This window comes from Callithrix jacchus, chromosome 17, assembly GCF_049354715.1.
Source record: "Callithrix jacchus isolate 240 chromosome 17, calJac240_pri, whole genome shotgun sequence".
Taxonomy (NCBI): Eukaryota; Metazoa; Chordata; class Mammalia; order Primates; family Cebidae; genus Callithrix; species Callithrix jacchus.
This window is the reverse complement of record NC_133518.1, coordinates 22,128,064-22,147,717: the sequence shown is the minus strand read 5'-3', so window position 1 is coordinate 22,147,717 and position 19,654 is coordinate 22,128,064. Positions and strand designations below refer to the sequence as shown.

Sequence of the window (19,654 nt, the reverse complement as noted above, 5' to 3'; positions counted from 1 at the left end):
TGGGATTGCTGGGTCAAATGGAATTTCTATTTCTAAGGCCTTGAGGAATCGCCACACTGTCTTCCACAATGGTTGAACTAATTTACACTCCCACCAACAGTGTAAAAGTGTTCCTTTTTCTCCACATCCTCTCCAGCATCTGTTGTCTCCAGATTTTTTAATGATCGCCATTCTACCTGGCGTGAGATGGTATCTCAATGTGGTTTTGATTTGCATCTCTCTGATGACCAGTGACGATGAGCATTTTTTCATATGATTGTTGGCCTCATATATGTCTTCTTTTGTAAAGTATCTGTTCATATCCTTTGCCCACTTTTGAATGGGCTTGTTTGTTTTTTTCCTGTAAATCTGCTTGAGTTCTTTGTAAATTCTGGATATCAGCCCTTTGTCAGATGGGTAGACTGCGAAAATTTTTTCCCATTCTGTTGGTTGCCACTCTAGTGACGGTTTCTTTTGCCGTGCAGAAGCTGTGGAGTTTCATTAGGTCCCATTAGTCTATTTTGGCTTTTGTTGCCAATGCTTTTGGTGTTTTGTTCATGAAGTCCTTGCCTACTCCTATGTCCTGGATAGTTTTGCCTAGATTTCCTTCTAGGGTTTTTATGGGGCCAGGTCTTATGTTTAAGTCTTTAATCCATCTGGAGTTAATTTTAGTGTAAGGTGTCAGGAAGGGGTCCAGTTTCTGCTTTCTGCACATGGCTAGCCAGTTTTCCCAACACCATTTGTTAAACATGGAATCCTTGCCCCATTGCTTGTTTTTGTCAGGTTTATCAAAGATTGTATAGTTGTATGTATGTTGTGTTGCCTCCAGTGCCTCTGTTTTGTTCCATTGGTCTATATCTCTGTTTTGGTACCAGTATCATGCTGTTTTGATTACTGTAGCCTTGTAGTATAGTTTGAAATCCGGTAGTGTGATGCCCCCCGCTGTGTTCTTTTTGCTTAGAATTGACTTGGCTATGCGGGCTCTCTTTTGGTTCCATATGAAGTTCATGGTGGTTTTTTCCAGTTCTGTGAAGAAAGTCAATGGTAGCTTGATGGGGATAGCGTTGATTCTGTAAATTACTTTGGGCAGTATAGCCATTTTCACGATATTAATTCTTCCTAACCATGAACATGGAATGTTTCTCCATCTGTTTGTGTCCTCTCTGATTTCGTTGAGCAGTGGTTTGTAGTTCTCCTTGAAGAGGTCCCTTACGTTCCTTGTGAGTTGTATTCCAAGGTATTTTATTCTTTTTGTAGCAGTTGCGAATGGCAGTTCGCTCTTGATTTGGCTTTCTTTAAGTCTGTTATTGGTGTAGACGAATGCTTGTGATTTTTGCACATTGATTTTATATCCTGAGATTTGCTGAAGTTGTTTATCAGTTTCAGGAGTTTTTGGACTGAGGCAATGGGGTCTTCTAGGTATACTATCATGTCGTCTGCAAATAGAGACAATTTGGCTTCCACCTTTCCTATTTGAATACCCTTTATTTCTTTTTCTTGCCTGATTGCTCTGGCTAGAACTTCCAGTACTATATTGAATAGGAGTGGTGAGAGAGGGCATCCTTGTCTAGTGCCAGATTTCAAAGGGAATGTTTCCAGTTTTTGCCCATTCAGTATGATATTGGCTGTTGGTTTGTCATAAATAGCTTTTATTACTTTGAGATACGTTCCATCGATACCGAGTTTATTGAGGGTTTTTAGCATAAAGGGCTGTTGAATTTTGTCAAATGCCTTCTCTGCGTCAATTGAGATAATCATGTGGGTTTTGTTTTTGGTTCTGTTTATGTGGTGAATTACGTTGATAGACTTGCGTATGTTGAACCAGCCTTGCATCCCCGGGATGAATCCTACTTGATCATGATGAATAAGTTTTTTGATTTGCTGTTGCAATCGGCTTGCCAATATTTTATTGAAGATTTTTGCATCTATGTTCATCATGGATATTGGCCTGAAGTTATCTTTTCTCGTTGGGTCTCTGCCGGGTTTTGGTATCAGGGTGATGTTGGTCTCATAAAATGATTTGGGAAGGATTCTCTCTTTTTGGATTGTTTGAAATAGTTTTAGAAGGAATGGTACCAGCTCCTCCTGGTGTGTCTGGTAGAATTCGGCTGTGAACCCGTCTGGACCTGGGCTTTCTTTGTGAGGTAGGCTCTTAATTCCTGCCTCGACTTCAGACCTTGTTATTGGTCTATTCATAGTTTCAGCTTCCTCCTGGTTTAGGCTTGGGAGGACACAGGAGTCCAGGAATTTATCCATTTCTTCCAGGTTTACTAGTTTATGCGCATAGAATTGTTTGTAATATTCTCTGATGATGGTTTGAATTTCTGCGGAATCTGTGGTGATTTCCCCTTTATCATTTTTTATTGCATCTATTTGGTTGTTCTCTCTTTTCTTTTTAATCAATCTGGCTAGTGGTCTGTCTATTTTGTTGATCTTTTCAAAAAACCAGCTCTTGGATTTATTGATTTTTTGAAGAGTTTTTTGTGTCTCAATCTCCTTCAGCTCAGCTCTGATCTTAGTAATTTCTTGTCTTCTGCTGGGTTTTGAGTTTTTTTGATCTTGCTCCTCTAGCTCTTTCAATTTTGACGATAGGGTGTCAATTTTTGATCTCTCCATTCTCCTCATATGGGCACTTATTGCTATATACTTTCCTCTAGAGACTGCTTTAAATGTGTCCCAGAGGTTCTGGCACGTTGTGTCTTCGTTCTCATTGGTTTCGAAGAACTTCTTTATTTCTGCCTTCATTTCGTTGTTTACCCAGTCAACATTCAAGAGCCAGTTGTTCAGTTTCCATGAAGCGGTGCGGTTCTGGGTCGGTTTCTGAATTCTGAGTTCTAACTTGATTGCACTATGGTCTGAGAGGCTGTTTGTTATGATTTCAGTTGTTTTGCATTTGTTGAGCAGTGCTTTACTTCCAATTATGTGGTCAGTTTTAGAGTAGGTGTGATGTGGTGCTGAGAAGAATGTGTATTCTGTGGATTTGGGGTGGAGAGTTCTGTAAATGTCCACCAGGTTTGCTTGCTCCAGGTCTGAGTTCAAGCCCTGGATATCCTTGTTGATTTTCTGTCTGGTTGATCTGTCTAGAATTGACAGTGGAGTGTTAAAGTCTCCCACTATTATTGTGTGGGAGTCTAAGTCCTTTTGTAAGTCATTAAGAACTTGCCTTATGTATCTGGGTGCTCCTGCGTTGGGTCCATATATGTTTAGGATCGTTAGCTCTTCTTGTTGTATCGATCCTTTTACCATTATGTAATGGCCTTCTTTGTCTCTTTTGATCTTTGTTGCTTTAAAGTCTATTTTATCAGAGATGAGAATTGCAACTCCTGCTTTTTTTTGCTTTCCATTAGCTTGGTAAATCTTCCTCCATCCCTTTATTTTGAGCCTTTGTGTATCCTTGCATGTGAGATGGGTTTCCTGGATACAGCACACTGATGGGTTTTGGATTTTTATCCAATTTTCCAGTCTGTGTCTTTTGATTGGTGCATTTAGTCCATTTACATTTAGGGTTAATATTGTTATGTGTGAATTTGATACTGCCATTTTGATGCTAAGTGGCTGTTTTGCCTGTTAGTTGTTGTAGATTCTTCATTATGTTGAAGCTCTTTAGCATTCAGTGTGATTTTGGAATGGCTGGTACTGATTGATCCTTTCTATGTGTAGTGCCTCTTTTAGGAGCTCTTGTAAAGCAGGCCTGGTGGTGACAAAATCTCTGAGTACTTGCTTGTTCGCAAAGGATTTTATTCTTCCTTCACTTCTGCAGCTCAGTTTGGCTGGATATGAAATTCTAGGTTGAAAGTTCTTTTCTTTAAGAATGTTGAATATTGGCCCCCACTCTCTTCTGGCTTGTAGTGTTTCTGCCGAGAGATCTGCTGTGAGTCTGATGGGCTTCCCTTTGTGGGTGACCCGACCTTTCTCTCTGGCTGCCCTTAGTATTCTCTCCTTTATTTCAACCCTGTTGAATCTGACGATTATGTGCCTTGGGGTTGCTCTTCTTGCGGAATATCTTTGTGGTGTTCTCTGTATTTCCTGCAATTGAGTGTTGGCTTGTCTTGCTAGGTGGGGGAAATTTTCCTGGATGATGTCCTGAAGAGTATTTTCCAGCTGGGATTCATTCTCTTCGTCCCCTTCTGGTACACCTATCAAACGTAGGTTAGGTCTTTTCACATAGTCCCACATTTCTTGGAGACTTTGTTCATTCCTTTTTGCGCTTTTTTCTCTGATCTTGGTTTCTCGTTTTATTTCATTGAGTTGGTCTTCGACTTCAGATATTCTTTCTTCTGCTTGGTTAATTCGGCTATTGAAACTTGTGTTTGCTTCGCGAAGTTCTCGTATTGTGTTTTTCAGCTCCTTTAATTCATTCATATTCCTCTCTAAGTTATCCATTCTTGTTATCATTTCCCGAATCTTTTTTCATATCTTTTTTCAAGTTTCTTAGTTTCTTTGCATTGATTTAATACATGATCTTTTAGCTCACAAAAGTTTCTCATTATTCATCTTCTGAAGTCTAATTTCATCATTTCGTCACAGTCATTCTCCGTCCAGCTTTGCTCCCTTGCTGGTGAGGAGTTTTGGTCCTTTCTAGGAGGCGAGGTGTTCTGGTTTCGGGTGTTTTCCTCCTTTTTGCGCTGGTTTCTTCCCATCTTTGTGGATTTGTCCGCTGGTCATCTGCGTAGTTGCTGACTTTTCGTTTGGGTCTCTGAGTGGACACACAGAATGTTGATGATGAAGTATTTCTGTTGCTTGGTTTTCCTTCTACCAGTCTAGTGCCTTCGCTGTACGACTGCTGAGGTCTGCTCCAGACCCTGCTTGTCTGGGGTGCACCTCTAGTAGCTGTGGCACAGCGAGGGATGCTACCAGTTTCTTTTTCTGCTCTCTTTGTCCCAGGATGATGCCTGCCTAATGTCAGTCTTTTGGATATAGAGGGGTCAGGGAGCTGCTTGAGGAGACAGTTTGTACTTTATATGGGCTTAATTGCTGAGCTGTGCACTCTGTTGTTCATTCAGGGCTGTTAGGCTGCTATGTTTTATTCTGCTGCAACAGAGCTCATTAAAAAACCCTTTTTTTTTTTTTTTTTTTTTTCCTCAAATGCTCTTTGTTGAGGGGTTTGGGCTTTATTTTTGGATGTCCGATCAGGTGTCCTGCCCAGCTAGAAGGCAGACTAGCCACTGTTTGGCTGCCGAGGCTCCGCCCTGCTGTTGTGTGATTCGCGCTGTTCCTGCCGGCTCTGCTGTCAGGTCATTTGTTATTAATTCAAATTACCTAAAATTGGGCACCATGTTTTCTGAACCCACAAATTCTTGTTTGAAATTGGTACCACCATTCACTAAATTATCTTTGTTTAGGACTGCCCATTCCACTGTCTGTAGCTTCCGTTGTTCACATTGTGCACTTCCAAGAATGTGCCACTGACTCCTATTTGCCACAGATAGCATGCTGTTTACAGAATTGCTAATCCTCAGTATGTACTTCTTATTTGAAATGTCTCGTAGATAGAAGAGACTGGTTAAAAAAATAAAAACATAGAATTATCTAACTGACTTTAAATCTGATCTTCTTTTGTATAGCTGTTTGACTTCCATCAGCTTATTCAATATTTAGGAGCTTCATTTTCTTCTTCTGCAAAATATCATAAACAGCTATTGGCACATTACTGGTATTCAAATAAATCTCATCTTTAATATCTGTACATTGTATGTTCATATGTAGGCCTGTGGACTCTCTCTCATTAAATTCTGAGCTCCATTAAAGCAAATAAATAACTTCACTTATATTATTTTTGTACCCTTCACATTGCTAATATTTAAAATCTTATAAAGAAAACTACATATAAATTTTTGTTGTTTGGAATAATATATCTACAATTAGGATACCTATTTATATCAAATATCTTGGCAGATTAATGGAGGAATGTTTGGGGTCATTTGGTCCCTTAAGCAGCGATAAAATCTCAGAGGTTGGGCATGTACCTAACTGTGAATACAGCACATTTAGCATGATGTATAAATGAATATATATATAAAATATATATATATATATTTTAATTTGGTGAGAACCTCATAAAAATGTTATTTCTATGCATAGGAAGAAAATTGATCACATAATACACATGTGCCTGCATACACATATCTGTTTGCTTTACTATCATGCAGATCAAATCAGCTACCACAAAAAAACCTGATATTTATATTTTTGTTGAATTTTATTTTATTAAAGCTTTAACCAAGTGTTAGAAAAATTTCCAGAGTTTTAAGTAAACAAAAATAGTAATTGAATTTCTTTACAAGCATGTTAGCAAAATAACAAAACCCTCTTCTACCATGGTGAAAGTCTTTCTTGTAAGAAATAATTTATCCACATCCAGTGACAAAACAGATACACTTTCAATTGCCTTTCTTTGCCTTTGGTCTTAACCCAGGTCTGAGAGGAATTTAATCTCATGGTCAGAGTTTACTTCAAATGACTTTGTTGTAATAGGTTTAGAATTGCTTAGGATCATCATTTGTTTCCATGATTATCACTTCACCTAAGCTAGCAATTACAATTCCTGTAACAACGTAATAGAGCACAATACAATGTACGGGAAACTAGCACTATCTCTGAAATTGAAGTATTAGCAGAAGACAATCTACATATGTGTATTGTGGAAGAATTTTAGTCCAATGTTTTTGATAGCATTCACTTTATGTTAATATAATTTACTGTTTATAATTATTGCCTTGATAAAGTTGTTTTCTTTCTTCCCTTGGCCATGCCTGCATGTATTTGGAAGAAGCAGTGCTCCTAGAGCATCATGTTCAATCTTAGTTCTCTATAATAGGTATGAAAATATGGGCTAAATTTACACTTAGAATTTTAAAGCACTCAGGCAGACCAAGTGAATGTAAGATTTCGTGGTTAAAGATAATTTATCACCCTGACTCTCTCTTTTATTCCCTAGGGTAATTTTGTTTTATGAGACTGTATATATCTTGCAGGCTGACACTAAGTTTATTTAAATTAATGTATGTAGATATCAATAGGTATCTAGAATGGGAGATTAGACACTGGAGCAGATGACTGTGGTAAATGAAGTCCAAATCAATACAAAGAAAGATAGCTTAGCACATATTTAAAACATTTCTTATGGCTACAGATTTTTCTTTAAAAACTTTAAATAGATGTATTTGCCATAGGATTGCAATTGTCTGAATTCCTTGAAAGACCTCCTATTAGGTTGACTAATTTTTCTTTTTCAGTTTTATTGTGGTATAATTGACAAAAATTGTAAATATTGAAATTGAACTTGTTGTTTTGATATACAAATACATTGTGAAATGATCTAGGTTGGTCTTTTGTAATCCTTTTGTAGAATTATTCTACCTATATGCAGAGGTATGTACATACTTGCATATGTGTTAAATATGTGAGTTTATTAACTAAAATTGATTTAATTAAAATTGAATCATTTAGCTTATAACATAGAGGCATATTTGGGAATTCAATAAACATGAAACTATAGCATCTTATTTAGTAACTCTTCTGAGAAAGGAACTATGATAGCAAGTCAGGAGATGTTACTGAATGTTAACCCTCAAGAAGAAGTGTCAGCCCTATTCCAAAAGCCTTCATCAGTTATGCTACAAAATGTTCAAAGCATATGTGCCACATTTTAAAAAAACTCTTCAGATGTTTAAGAGATGGTATAAACATCTATTTAATATCTCCAAATCCATACCCTCTAAATCAGAATTCTTTTTCTGCAGACTAATAGGTTATTATTTAATAAATAGGATATCCAACATTATATAATAATTTATTTTTACATTTTATCATAAATTCCATTGTCAATAGATAGCAATAAAATTCTTTGCAGTGATATTTCCCTTCTCTTATCAGTTCCTGATAAAACTTTCATAAATCAGTGAGGTTATTTATATCTGAAAAGTTCTGTATTTCTACCATTATAATTTTTCATGTCCATATAGGCCAGCTCTGGGGGAGGTATAGCATGACATTGCTTTATTAATGCTGACACTCTGCAATGGATTGAAGGAGTTTTCATTCTGTTTATATATAGAGGCATGTTATTAGCATTCAGATGCCACTTCTCCATCAACTAATCCACTTCAAAATATTTGCATGAAATCAAATTTGCTTACCACTCAGCAACATATAAAATACAATTTACACACTTGGGTTCACATTAGTAAAGTTTAGTTACTTAGAGCACAGAATTATCAGTCAGTCTCATTACCAAGGGAAGACAGGTACTGAATTCCACAGGCGCTGTCAATTTGCCTGTCCTGAGTTGATTTATACAGTGTACATTTCAAATGTTTAAAAATATGTCGAAGTTGGAGTTTTACTGATAGGGTTAATAACATTAAGATTTGAGATGTGTCATTTATACAATTTCATGAATTGACAGTCTCTTTTTCTCTTATGAAATTAACAAAGTAAAATTTAGCCCAATTACATTTGAACAAATTTGAGGCTGACACATATATTATCTAAATAAAGCATTTTAAATTACTGTAAAGGTTTACATATTAAAACATGTTTAAACTATATAGGCAATTTAGGTAATTATAATATGTATTTATATTGTAATTGCATTTTATGCAAACAATTGCCTAGATTGACCATTGCACCATGTGGAGATATTTTCTAAATGTCCAATAATACCTCATTCTATGACAATACAATTCTGAGTTATTTAGACCATTAACATGCTTCTTAAAACAATAATTATGTGGTAGGTACTATAATTATTCTGTTTTAGAAATGATTGTACTGAGTCACAGAAATTACATAATTTACACAGGCCGACAACGAAAGTAAGGAAGGAGGCCAGGAGTAAAATTCCCTAATTTTGATTGTTCATAATACCATGTGACACGGGGCTCAACAGGAACAGAACCTGAGCTGCTCTGAGGGCTGGAGGGGAGACGAGATCCTAAAGATGGGGTTTGATTAATGCTATAATAGTATGTTTCTAATGGGATAAATGTGTTCGCAGTGAAGAACCCAAGTAAAAAATAAAGTTTCTAGCATTTCCATATAAAAGCAAAACTACATCTTACAGGCATGCAGAGAAGCTGTACATGGTTTATATGTAACAGAGCTGGCAGTCAAAATTATATAGAACGCATTGGAATGAAGGAATACTTTATTAACTATCTAGCTGATAAATTTGTAAATAATGTGATCTTTGAACAAAAAACAGTAAGACCGGATTTTGGGCATTGAATATTAGGAGGAGAACAAGTATTCAGCCAGCCTATAAGAAAAAAAGGAGAAGGTGAAGTTATCTGTAGATCACGTAAGGGTAAGTTTTTTCCATCCCAGGGAAGACTTTCTTGTTTGTTTTAGTTTGTTGGGGTTTTTTTTTAAGGAAAAGAGTCAAAATGTTCACTGGACTCTCACGTATAATGTTTGTGGTTTGCTGTATTTTTTTTTTTTAGCATAAGTTTAGTAAAATTGTAGGTAATTCTCCAAATGAACTTTGTCATTCTTAAGTCCTCCACGTGGAATTAACTGAAAGAGTCAAAACTTCAAATAATTTTATTAGACAGTGTCAAATTGTCACTCAAAAATTTTAAGTCTATGCAGGAGAGCATTATTTGATGTGTTTAATGTAATGTAATTTAAACTAGTTAGCAGACATTTGGAGACTTTAATTAATATTAAATACATTAAAATCTTAAAAATGTAAAAAAAAGTAAAAGTTGTGAAAGCAAAAGAAAAATCAAAACAGGCTGAAGTATAAGGAGATAAACAGATTAATATATGGCAAAGTTACCATTTCAAATCACTAAAAAATGATGTTTTATTAAATACTTAAAGGACTGACTAAACTAAGCAGTAAAACTTTACTTTTGTGTCAAATTCCAGTTGATTCAAATGTATGAGTCATAAAACTAAAATATAAAGAATTAAAAGACAGCATGAGTAAAAATTAATGAAATATGTTTTATTAATAGAAATGATGCTTGCAGCATGAGCACTAATGGTAAATTGATTTGAGAAAATATAAATACATAAACATAATTATTATTATTATTTTTTTTTTGAGAGGGAGTTTTGCACTTGTTACCCAAGCTGGAGTGCAATGACGCAATCTCGGCTCACTGCAACCTCCACCTCCAGGGTTCAGGCAATTCTCCTGCCTCAGCCTCCTAAGTAGCTGAGATTACAGGCACGAGCCACCATGCCCAGCTAATTTTTTTTTTTTTTTTTTTTTTGTATTTTTAGTAGACATGGGGTTTCACTATGTTGACCAGGATGGTCTTGATCTCTTGACCTTGTGATCCACCCGCCTCAGCCTCCCAAAGTGTTGGAATTACAGGCGTGAGCCACCGCACCTGGCGCAACATATAAATTTTGAGGGACCCAAACATTATTACCAAAGCAATATTTTTCTTTAAAAATGTCAAAAAAACAGTAATTATGGAAATTGAATGTATAGTGTGTGCCTCTCATATTGAATTAAGTGAGATAAGGAAGATACCTCCTCTAATACTGCAGGCTTTCTTATTGAAAGAAATAGATGGGGCTATTGTTGGATATAGTATAGTGAGTTAAGAACAAATATGGAAAAATAAAAAAAATACGAGAGTCAGGCATATCACTTTGTAGGATCAGAAAATATTAGCAGGTGTGTGTAACATTAAGCCTGAGTTTATGATAAATCAGAATTTGATAATGTAAAATAAGTGAGGAAGATTATTTTAGACTAAAGAAACAGTACACGCATAGAACCCTGTAAACAGATATTATAAATATATATCAACCAATCAATCTATTCTATCTATCTGTTCACTCCTCCATGTATCTATCATGCATCTGTATTTTAGTGAGGCAGTGCTGCGAAGTGATACGTAATTGTTATCACTCTTCTCTGATATTCCCCTTATAATTCTGTCTACCTTTTAATCAGTAAATTTTGCAATCTTGTTTTCATTTAGACTCTTTAAATTTCCATATACAAGGCAACTTATACTTGGTCCCTTGATCTTATGTTTTCATTATTTTCTCTTTCTTGGCAATCTTATCTATTTTCTTTGACTTTCATTGCCATACAGGCACTTCCCAAATATCTTTCAGACAAAATTTTTGTTCTATTCATCAAACGCTTTCCTGAGTATGTAAGAAATATCACAGGTACTTCAAATCAAGTTCACATCACAATAAACTCATCCTCCCTTCCCCTGCCGCAGCGCTTTCAGCCTGTTCTCTTCTGAGGAATAGCATCACAACATCAAGCCTGATTGCTCACGATTTTCTTGACTCTTCACATTTCCTCACTCACCTAATGAATCAATTATTACTCTATAGATTTCATTCCTAAAATCTTTGTAAAATGTTCATATAATCTCTATTATTTCTGCTATCGTCATATCATTGTCTACTCATTTTCCTGTTTGGCCCCACTTCTGCCATTACTTGTGCTACAGCGACAGGAATGTACAGCCAGATATAAATGTCATACTATTACTCTCTGCAGAAAAACCTTTAATGATCACCAAACTACATCATAATAATGTCTCCCAGATATTTTTTTACAATGTGTTGTCAAACATCGTAACATACAAAAATTAAAGTACATGAACCATAAATATCTAATGCAATAAACAATTAGAAAATGAACAACCACCTCATCACTCTCTAAGTCAAGATTATACAATTGCCACAACCTTACAAGCTCCTGGATTGTTTTTCATTTTGTTTGTTCTACCAAATAACTTCTAATTACGCAGAGGCAATTGCTATCCTGAGTTTTGGAATAATATTTACTTGTTTTCTTTTCTAATCCCAAGTATATATACCTCTCTAAATAATAAAATCTAGTGTTACCTGATTACAAACTTAGATCCTTTAACAACGATAGTAGAAATTTTTCATAATATTTTGCCTCCTTGGACCTTACTGTCTTCTCTGAAACAAGTTGTACAAAGCTAGTGTATATATATGATGTGTGTGTGTGTGTATATATATATATACTATATATATATATATAGTATATAAGATATATATATGTATATAAGATATATATATGTATATAAGATATATATATATGTATATATACTTTAAGTTTTGGGGTACATGTGCAGAACATTCAGGTTAGATACATTTGTATACACTTGCCATGGTGGTTTGTTGCATCCATCACCCCATCATCTACATTAGGTATTTCTCCTAATGCTATCCCTCCCTTAGACCCCAACTCCTGGGCAGGCCTCGATGTGTGATGTTCCCCTCCCCATGTTCATGTGTTCTTATTGTTCAACACCAACCTATGAGTGAAAACATACGGTGTTTGGTTTTCTGTTCTTGTGCCAGTTTGCTGAGAATGATGGTTTCCAGCTTCATCCATGTCCCTGCAAAGGACATGAGCTCAGCTGCTTTTTATAGAAACTGCCCAGTGTATATTCCTAATCAGTGACTTTTTCATTCATAGCCTACTCAAAACATTTTCTTTTTTGACAAAGAGGTGTTTCTAGGAAAGGCTAGCCATTTTTTAAAATCCTCTCCTGTAGTATTAAATTTCCCAGAAGTTCCTACAATTCTCACACTAAATTGTCAGACACAGATTACTTTTCTCTGAAATCTCCCACTTCTAGAGTTCAACTGACTCTGAATAAAAAGAGACCAACCAAGCGGTGAGGCTATTTGCTGAATAAATGAAGGTGTCGCCTCACAAAGTAAAATTCTTAGTCTTCTTATAGTGCTTTTTACTCAGTCACAGGAATGGTCATAGCTTTCACTTGTCGCACCAACCCTATTGTCCATTCTATCCCTGTTTGAGTTTAGTTGTGAACATTTGTCTACCAAGGGACCACTCCATCAATAAGCCAATCCTAAATAGGCATACTGGTTGTCCCCCAACTATTTGCTTTCATAGAGCATGTAGGACACTTGTTCTCAAACGTAGGTTTTTGAAATACTGTAATTTTAAGTAAAATGTGTTCCTAACAAATATGTTCTACACACATCTGAAACATTTAAAGGCAGTCTGCCATCAGATCTTATACCGAGAAAAGGGATGTTAAATTTCAATTATCTCTATTATATTAGATTCACATTAAATGAATGTGATGGCTTTCAGACATCTAGTATCTATTGATTACTCATTTAAGTTGTAACCAAATAGATGGCTACGTTCAGGATCTATTATCCAGATGTTTACTAATAGTGCTTTCTTGTTACCTTTCAAAGTAATTAGTATTTAAAAAAATTTTTACCTTTGCTGTATTTGTATTATATTGATCATGTTTGAGCATAATTTTCTTCTTGAACTTCACTTCTTTCATGAGTTCTTTAACATAAAATTTCCTTCAATTTTATGTTTATTCTAGTAATTTTTGGGTTTCTGAGAGCCAAGCATAAAGGGAGAAGGTCCCTGGAGAATCTCCAACTGGCCGGTGTGCTGGGAGAAGAAGGTGGGTCCACAGACCCACCATTATGCCATTTGCAAGGGCAAGCAGCCTGGCCTCTCCTGTGCCTGGGTGGTAACTGGGAATTCAATCTGTGAGAAGAAAAACCTGCTAGCAGGACTCTCACTTTGCTAGGAGTCCTGTTTCCCTTTTTTTTTTTTCCTTTTTCCCCCAATAAACCCTGCCCTTCTCACCCTTCAAAATGTCTGTGAGCCTCATCTTTCTTGGTTGTGTGACAAGAACCCAGATTTTCCTACAACATTTCTTCTTTGAAACAGCTTACCCATATTGGTGCTATTTTAAAGATAGTGCATTTTCCTTATCTGACTGCCTTTATTAATATTTTTCTTTTTTTCCAAACTTTTACTATAATGTACCTAGTTGTGGATTTCTGTTTATGGATTTTTCTTGCATTTTGCAAGCCTTTTATTTTTTTAAAAATCCTACAGTTCAATATCTTTTGTAAATTTTGAAAAAAAATTGACAGTATTTCTCCTAGTATTATTTCTAACTTATTACCTTTTTTATTTCTTCTTAAACTCTAATTACAAGTATATTAGACTTTCACACCATCTTAACATGTACTTGATTGTCATTTCTGTATTTCTTACATTCTCTGTTTTCCTCAAATGGCTTCACCTGCCTTGGAGTTTACTAATATTTGTTCTTGTCTAATAATTAATTAAATTTTTAATTTCAATTATAGCATTTTCTATTTTAGAATTTTTATTACATACCTGTATTAGTCTGTTCTCACACTGTTAATAAAGACATACCTGAGACTGAGTAATTTATAAAGGAAAGAGGTTTAATTGACTCACAGCTCCACATGGCTGGAGAAGCCTCATAATCATGGTGGAAGGTGAATGAGAAGCACAGTCACACATGGTGCAGGCAAGAGAGTTTGTGCAGGGGAACTCCCATTTATAAACCCATCAAATCTCCTGAGACTGATTTACTACTATGAGAACAGTATGGGGAAACTGCTCCCATTACTTAATTATATCCACCTGGCCCTGCCTCTGACACCTGGGGAATATTAAAATTCAAGGTGAGATTTGGGTATGGACACAGCCAAACCATATCAATACCTTTAGAAAAAGTCAAATTTTCTTTTAATTTGATTCAAATTTTGCTACTTTGCTGAAACATAATTAGCATATCTATTTTAAAAATTTCAATCTGATAATACTCAAATTCAAATCACTTCTGTGCCTCTTTTCCAGAGTACATTTTTATCTCTGTTTTTACTCACATGGTTTAGTTTTCTAGATACCTTTTGATGTTTCTGTTATTGTTGTTTTGTTTTGTTTAAACTGGCTATCAGGCATCACAGTTAGAATTTGTATAAACACTGAACTGTGTCTTCTTCCTCCTGTGAAATTTAGGTTTTCTTCCATCGGTAATATAAAACAGAAGCAGAGGATCTTAATCCTGTAAAAGACTGGTTTTCATTCTTTGTCACTATTAGTGTTTCAGTTTTCCCTTCTATTTTGTGAGTTCTGGAGTCTCAAATGAAATCCTAGGGTATCTATGCACCATTCCACACTGGCATTAAATTCCAACCTCTTCTCAGCAGAGTACTTTTGGAAATCTTATCTCAGCTCTTTAGCCTTTCTCCTTCTACATTACAATGGACTATTAAAGTCCTGTTCGATAATGACAAAATTAGCAGCATATAATTGCCTGAAGGAGGTGGAGGCTGCGTGTAGATTTTTAGGTCATTCCCATGATTTTCTCTTTTCTTCACACGCTCTCCCTTTTCCAGGCACTTTGACTAACCCAGTCTTCAGCTTTTGTATTTCTCTGGACAGTGTGACTGCAACATTCTTTCACTACCAACTTTACCCCAGTAGGAATTGATAAATAATTTCAGGAAAAATGCTGTGCTAAAGATGACGTGCACCTGCTTGTGATTCCATTCAGTCAGCACTAACACTCCCTCAAATGTTTCCACTGTTGGTTTCTCATAAATCCCTTTAAACAAGTATTTCTACATATTATGTTGATTTCACAGATGTTTACAGTAAGACAGATTCTCCGTCATGGGCAAATATCTGGGCATCTTCACTAGCTTTTCTGTCATAGCCAAACTAACCATTTGGGGAATCTTCATTAGCCACTAGATCTCATTACAGTAGATCTATGATTTCTGGTTTTTTAATGCCATAATTATTTAAAGTAAGAAAATTTCTAGCCTGACATTTTCCATCATTAATTTGTTTGTAAGTTGTACAATGACTTTACTTTTCTTTTTAAGTGTTTTTGTACATTTTTGGTTCAATTTATTTCAAAATTCTATCCCTTATAGTTTAAAAAATTGTTTTGTTTCTTGCCTGATGTACAATAATATCAATAGTTTTACCTTTCCCAAATTTTATCTGAATTTATATTTTAAAAATATAACCCTCTTATGTTCTTACATTTTTCTTATTAGGACTGTGGAAGTGGTGGTGATTTGAAACTTTTTCTGGGTCATAAGGAACTGATTTACTTTACTTGGCCAATCTGTGTCTTTCATATACTAAGAAACATTGCTCATGAAATGATTTCCCTGTTTTTGTAAGGCACACGTGTTCTCTGAAAAACTGTAGAACCTTTTCTGTTAATTTATTTGATTCTATGAGAACAAAGATGAACAACCAAGGGTATCTAATTTTAAGAGTGTTTTCCAAACTTTATCTATAAATTCATTTAAATTTTTGTCCCATATACGGCCCACTAGATTGTAAATATATAATTTTTCCTGTTAGAAGGTAAACTTTTCTATGAGATTGTGCAATATTTCTGAGTAAATTTATTTTGTTCTTGATGGCTGAAGTGATATCTAGGCTATTTGTTTATAATTCAATGAGCATTTTCTCTCTCTTCACTTCAGAGTCTCAATACTTTCCAGAAGTCTGTTTTTCTGATGCAGATGCCAAATTAAAGAAAATACATTTTATTTATTTATTTATTTATTATATTTATTTATTTTTTTTTTTATTTATTTTTTGAGACAGAGTTTTGCTGTTGTTACCCAGACTGGAGTGCAATGGCACAATCTTGGCTCTCCGCAACCTCCACCTCCTGGGTTCAAGCAGTTCTCCTGCCTCAGTCTCCCAAGTAGCTGGGACTACAGGTGCACACCACCATGCCCAGCTAATTTTTGTATTTTTAGTAGAGATGGAGTTTCACCTTGTTGACCAGGATGGTCTCGATCTCTTGACCTCGTGATCCACCCGCCTCGGCCTCCCAAAGTGCTGGGATTATAGGCCTGAGCCACCCGAAAATACATTTTATTTTTATACATACATACATATGCACACAAAATATATAGGTATATATTCACCCTATATTATGTATAAACATATACAATATATAATGTATATATTTTCTGTAAACTTATATTTATATGTATTTATGTGTAAATAATTTTTATATGCAGCATATGCTCTTATACACATTTCATCTTTTTTAACCTACATGAACCACTGCTATTTCTAAAAATTCATATTCCTGATGAGTAAAATGGGTTTAGAGTTTTTATTCTATGTTCATTTTGCATCCTGACTGCATGCCTGCACTCCTCCTCCGAAATGAATGAGTTTTGATCCTTTGAAATTGCCTTCACTCCTTCTTCACCACACCTTACTGTAAACAGAGCAGATAAGCCTGGTGTGAGCTTCTTACATTTCCTTCTGACAATATTTTCCAAACTGTACCACATTTAGCCCTTATCTCCTGATACTTATGGGACTCAATTGATCTTTTCCTAGTTTCAGCACATGAAATATTTTGTTTTGATTCTTTGTACTTGTGATATAAATGATTACAGAATAATTTTAAAATATTTTCATGGATCCAAAACTTTTTAAAATCCCATAAATACTTTAAATTAAACTTCTATTTAATGTTTGATTATATGTCGTGATATATGCTAATTACAAAATAGTAAATAGATGTAATAATTTTTATTGTACAATAGACATTTATATAACTAATAATTATAAAAATTATTTTTTAAAAAATCCTAAAAATTTTTTCTTGCTACATTTTACTTGTTTTTGCTTGTAAGGAAAACCAATTGACTAAGTTTTCCCAGAACTGTTAGTGTTCACTGATAAAGAAGGAAATGAGGTTAGAAGTCAAACTTTTCACTTCCGCTTAAATGTATATTGCAAGTACAACAGAAAATTATAACAATACATGCAACACAGACTGGTTTTCAACATACAGAGAGCCCAGGTAAGAATGGTTGAGTACTGAGGATCTACAGAGGTCAGACTGGGAGCCCTACTACAGGAAGTTTGATTCTATCCACGCAGCTCTTTCCTCCCACATCCCAGCCTCATCACTTCTTCCTGCTCCAAGCTGGCTTATCCATACACGGAATTCCAGGCTGTTCCATATATATTAATATTTGCCCAGCTGTGTTTCACGAGGCATCTCCACGAGCCAAGCCACGACTCAAATTCTGTCCAGGAAGTTCCCATTGCTGTCAAAGAACCCCTGCCCCCTGTGCACTACTTTGCTGCTGCAGTTACCCGCTCCCTTGCCTTTACGCCAGCTTCTGATCACTTAGCAGCCCACCATGGCCAGTCCTTTTGGTGCTCCCACAATCACTGGAGTACTTCTGCAGCTCTGCCTGATGACCCAGGGCTGCAAAAGCTCTCTTCCAGGCCCTGGATTCCTTCATTTCTTCCCTTCCATCTCCTTGGTGTATTTTCCCCGTGAGTCTTTGAATCTATTGCTTTCAAAGTTGTGCTGTGTTTCGGGTCTTTGGATGAGGCTTCATGCCCTGGCATAAGCAAAGATCCTGCTAGAGAGTGGCCTGCAGGGAGCAGTTTTGAGGTGTTTCCGGAGCCCTGGAGCTGCGGGAGCTAGGCAAGCCCAGCTTTCTTAAGGAATTTTTTATCCTGCTTCAGCTTCTGCTCCAATGTGGGTACAAACTTCTGCACCTGGAACGGTGGCTCACACTGTAATCCCAGCACTTTGGAAGGCCGAGACAGGTGGATCACCTGAGGTCAGGCGTTTGAGACCAGGCTGGCCAATATGGTGAAACACCATCTCTACTAAAAATACAAAAAAATTAGTCGTGCATTGTGGCAGGTGCCTGTAATCCCAGCTACTCGGGAGGCTGAGGCGGGAGATTCGTTTGAACCCAAGAGGCGGAGGTTTCAGGAGCGGAGATGGTGCCACTGAGACAGCGACACTCGGGCAAAACAAAAACAAAAAAACCTCTTTGGATCGCATCACTGCTGACAGCAGAGCTTTCTGCTAGCCTGGGAACTGACCAGGACCAGGCACCTCCGTTTGCCTCCAAATTTTCTGGAATCGGATTGCTTTTTTTCCAGCGTTGCAGGGTGCTGGGGGAGAGAACCAATGGCAGAAGCCATGCACAGAAGCAGGAGGGATGTTTGAAGAGCCTCCGGCTAAATCATGGAGCTCTTAGCCCACTTCTCTTTTTATCATAACCGGGCCATGTTGCCAGCTTAAGGCTGCCCTATACACCCAGAAAGCTAACCTCTAAAACAACAACTGCCCTTGAGCATGCCAAACTCTCTAAACTGGCGATGAAATACGCCATTAGTGAAGGAACCAGTGGTCCCAGGGGAGCTGAACACCTGGCGCTGGGCCCTGACAAGGGGTAAGAAGGAACCAGGGCTGCTGTCTGGCAGGACCCCCAGCGCCAAGGGGACGCAGGGGAGCCAGGTGCTGCTTCAAGCTGAGGGCCAGGGAAAAGCGGGTACCTCTCCACCTCCTGCAGCTCTGGTTCCTCTGGCTCCCAGTGGGAATCAAGGTCAGGCTCCCGGCCAATAAGGCCTAGGCCCACCACCCACTGGGTCTCAAACCCGCAGCAAGCGGCACTAGCACGAATGCGCTCGCCCATCTAGAGACTCAGGATAACCACCGTGTCGACACAAACCAGCCTTCAGCAGCCAAACTGGGTATATTCTTTGACAGGATGGATTTTAAAAGATATTACATAATTAAGACGTTCTCCCTTTACTTATGCTCTTTAAATTGCACAGAAATGTACAAAATTATTCACCAATTCTTACTCAAGCGAAGCTTTGTCAAATCAAATTCAGAAACATGAAATAATGTTTCTGGTTCAATCTCCACTTTCCAATTTATTTGAGAAACAAAGTTATTTCTTCTGTTTTATGGTTAAATTTGTTGCTCACTGTTTCTTATTTGTACTCCCTCTTTTCATAATTAATCAAGAGCGCTCTCTTTTAGTCTTGACATATTTAAATTATAATATTCACAGGAAA

At 36.6% G+C, this 19,654-nt stretch overlaps 1 pseudogene; it reads right to left on the bottom strand.

Moving 5' to 3' along the window:
- Window positions 1-17,843: 17,843 nt before the first annotated feature.
- LOC100401200 (neugrin pseudogene) lies at window positions 17,844-19,266 on the bottom strand (annotated as a pseudogene).
- Between the last annotated feature and the right edge of the window lie 388 nt (window positions 19,267-19,654).